At 41.3% G+C, this 4,018-nt stretch overlaps 1 non-coding gene across 1 annotated transcript; it reads left to right on the forward strand.

The window, feature by feature from the left end:
• The first annotated feature begins 3,392 nt into the window (after nt 1-3,392).
• LOC112718788 (small nucleolar RNA R71) lies at nt 3,393-3,500 on the forward strand. Its single transcript, XR_003161115.1, has one exon. It is a non-coding gene; the product is annotated as a small nucleolar RNA R71 (small nucleolar RNA).
• The last annotated feature ends 518 nt before the right edge of the window (nt 3,501-4,018 follow it).

Raw genomic sequence — 4,018 nt, forward strand, 5'->3', positions numbered from 1 at the left:
CCAGCTAAGTAGCATAGATGGCAAATAAGATGAGGAAAAGCTAGCATTGCCAAGGTGGAGGGCTTTTTAGCTACTCTGTAGAGTTCTAGAGAGATGACTTCATGAACTTCTACTTCCTCTCCAATCATGATGCTATGGATCATGATGGCCCGATCCACAGTAACTTCAGATCGGTTGCTAGTGGGGATGATGGAGCGTTGAATGAACTCCAACCATCCTCTAGCCACAGGCTTAAGGTCCATTCTTCTCAATTGAACCGGCTTGCCTTTAGAGTCTCTTTTTCATTGAGCTCATTCAACACTTATGTCCATAAGGATTTGGTCCAACCTTTGATCAAAGTTGACCCTTCTAGTGTAGGGGTGTGCATCTTCTTGCATCATAGGCAAGTTGAATGCCAACCTTGCATTTTCTGGACTGAAATCTAAGCATTTTTCTCGAACCATTGTAAGATAATTCTTTGGATTTGGGTTCATATTTTGATTATGGTTCCTAGTGATCCATGCATTAGCATAGAACTCTTGAACCATTAAGATTCTGACTTGTTGAATGGGGTTGGTTAGAACTTTCCAACCTCTTCTTTGAATCTCATGTCGGATCTCCGGATACTCATTTTTCTTGAGCATGAAAGGGACCTCAAGGATCACCTTCTTCTTAGCCACAACTTCATAGAAGTGGTCTTGATGGACCTTTGAGATGAATCTCTCCATCTCCCATGACTCGGAGGTGGAAGCTTTTTTCTTCTCTTTCCTCTTTCTAGAGGTTTCTCCGACCTTAGGTACCATAAGTGGTTATGGAAAAATAAAAAAGCTATGCTTTTATCATACCAAACTTAGAATGTTGCTCACCCTCAATCAAAAGAAGAAAGAATAGAAGAAGAAGAAGAAGAAGATATGGAGGAGAGAGAGAGAGATGTGTATTCGGCCAAGGGGGAGAAGAGAGGGTGGTGTTGTGTGAGAATGAAGAAGGATGGAGGGGTTTATATAGTAGAGGGAGAGGGGTTTGCTTTGGCCATTTAGAGTGGGTTTGGGTGGGAAAGAGATTTTGAATTTGAAGGTAGGTGGGGTTTATGGGGAAGAGTGGATGAATGTGAGTGGTGAAGATGTGATGGGGAAGAGAGATTGAGGTGATTGGTGAAGGATTTTTTTGGGGAAGAGTGTTATTGGATTGTGTGAAGAAGAGAGAGGGTGAGTTGAGGTAGGTGGGGATCCTATGGGGTCCACAGATCCTGAGGTGATCCTGTGGGGTCCACAGATCCTGAGGTGTCAAGGATTTATCATTCCTGCACCAATTATGCGTGTAAAACGCCCTCTGCATGCAATCTTGGCGTTTAACGCCAGGATGAAGCTTGTTTCTGGTGTTAAACGCCCAAATGTAGCATTTTTTGGTGTTTAAACGCCAGCTTTTCTCAGGGTGCAATCCTGGCGTTTAAACGCCAGACTAGTGCTTGTTTTTAGCGTTCAACGCCAGATTCATGCTCTGTTTTGGCGTTTAAATGCAAGTAAGCTCTTCTTCCAGGGTGTGCTTTTTCTTCTGCTATTTTTTATTCTGTTTTTAATTTTTGCAATTGTTTTGTGACTCCACATGATTATAAACCTAATAAAATATAAAAGAACAAGAGAAATATAGATAAATAAAAATTGGGTTGCCTCCCAATAAGCACTTCTTTAATGTCAATAGCTTGACAGTGAGCTCTCATGGAGCTTCACAGATCATCAGAGCATTGTTGGGACCTCCCAGCACCAAACTTAGAGTTTAAATATGGGGGTTTAACACCAAACTTAGAGTTTGATTGTGGCTTCCCAATACCAAACTTAGTGTTTGACTGTGGGGGCTTTGTTTGACTCTGTATTGAGAGAAGCTTTTTATGCTTCCTCTCCATGTTTACAGAAGGATAACCTTGAGCTTTAAACACAAGGTAGTCCCCATTCAATTGAAGGACTAGTTCACCTCTGTCAACATCAATCACAGCTCATGTTATGGCTAGGAAGGGTCTTCAGATGATGCATTCATCCTCCTCCTTCCCAGTGTCTAGGATTATGAAATCAGCAGGGATGTAAAGGCCTTTAACCTTCACTAACACATCCTCTACCATTCCATAAGCTTGTCTTATTGACTTGTCTGCCATTTCTAATGAGAATGTGGCTGCCTGTACCTCAAAGATCCCTAGTTTCTCCATTATAGAGAGTGGTATAAGATTTATACCTGACCCCAAGGTCACATAGAGCCTTCTCAAAGGTCATGGTACCTATGGTACAGGGTATTAAGAATTTACCAGGATCTTGTTTCTTTTGAGGTAAAGTTTGCTAAACCCATGTATCTAGTTCACTAATGAGCAAGGGAGATGCATCTTCCCAAGTCTCATTACTAAACAACTTGGCATTCAGCTTCATGATGGCTCCTAGATATTGAGCAACTTGCTCTTCAGTTATATCTTCATCCTCTTCAGAGGAAGAATAGTTCTCAGAGCTCATGAATGGCAAAAGGAGGTTCAATGGAATCTCTATGGTCTCTAGGTGAGCCTCAGATACCTTAGGTTCCTCAGTTTGGAACTCCTTTTTGTTCAGAGGACGTCCTAGGAGGTCTTCCTCACTAGGATTCACGTCTTTCTCCTCCTTTGTTCATTCGGGCATATTGATTATATCAATGGCCTTGCATTTTCTTTTTAGATTCTCTTCTGTATTGCTTGAGAGAGTACTAGGAGGAGTTTCAGTGATTTTCTTACTCAGCTGGTCTACTTGTGCCTCCAAATTTCTAATGGAGGACCTTGTTTCACTCATGAAACTTAAAATGGCTTTAGACAGATCAGAGACTATGTTTGCTAAGCTAGAGGGGCTCTGCTCAAAATTCTCTGTCTGTTGCTGAGAAGATGATGGAAAAGGCTTGCTATTGCTAAGCTGGTTTCTTCCACCATTATTAAAGCCTTGTTGAGGCTTTTGTTAATCCTTCCATGAGAAATTTGGATGATTTCTCCATGAGAAATTATAGGAGTTTCCATAAGATTCACCCATGTAATTTACCTCTGCCATTGCAGGGTTCTCAGGATCATAAGCTTCTTCTTCAGAAGATGCCTCTTTAGTATTGTTGGATGCATTTTGCCATCCATTCAGACTTTGAGAAATCATGTTGACTTGCTGAGTCAATATTTTGTTCTGAGCCAATATGGCATTTAGAGCATCAATTTCAAGAACTTCCTTCTTCTGCGGCGTCCCATTACTCACAGGATTCCTCTCAGAAGTGTACATGAATTAGTTGTTTGCAACCATTTTAATAAGTTCTTGAGCTTCTGCAGACGTTTTCTTTAGGTGAATTGATCCACCTGCAGAATGGTCTAGTGACATCTTAGAGAACTCAGATAGACCATAATAGAATATATCCAGAATGGTCCACTCTGAAAGCATGTCAGAAGGACACTTTTTGGTCATCTGCTTGTATCTTTCCCAAGCTTCATAGGGGGATTCACCATCTTTCTGCTTGAAGGTTTGAACATCCACTCTAAGCTTGCTCAGCTTTTGAGGAGGAAAGAACTTAGCCAAGAAGGCCGTGACCAGCTTATCCCAAGAGTCCAGGCTATCTTTAGGTTGTGAGTTCAACTATGTTCTAGCTTTGTCTCTTACAGCAAAAGGGAAAAGCATGAGCCTGTAGACTTTAGGATTTACTTCATTAGTCTTAACAGTCTCACAAATCTGCAAGAACTCAGTTAAAAACTGGTAGGGATCTTCTGATGGAAGTCCATGAAACTTGCAATTCTGTTGCATTAGAGCAACTAGTTGAGGCTTCAGCTCAACATTGTTTGCTCCAATGGCAGGGATTGAGATGCTTCTTCCATAAAAGTTGGAGGTATGTGTAGTATAATCACCAAGCATCCTCCTTGCGTTATTATTGTTGTTATTGTTTTTGACTGCCATCTCATCTTCTTTTTCGAAAATTTATGTCAAGTCCTCTCCAGAGGGTTATGCTTTAGCTTCCCTTAGCTTCCTCCTTAGGGTCCTTTCAGGTTCAGGATCTACTTCAACAAGAA

Source organism: Arachis hypogaea, chromosome 10 (genome assembly GCF_003086295.3).
Source record: "Arachis hypogaea cultivar Tifrunner chromosome 10, arahy.Tifrunner.gnm2.J5K5, whole genome shotgun sequence".
Taxonomy (NCBI): domain Eukaryota; kingdom Viridiplantae; phylum Streptophyta; class Magnoliopsida; order Fabales; family Fabaceae; genus Arachis; species Arachis hypogaea.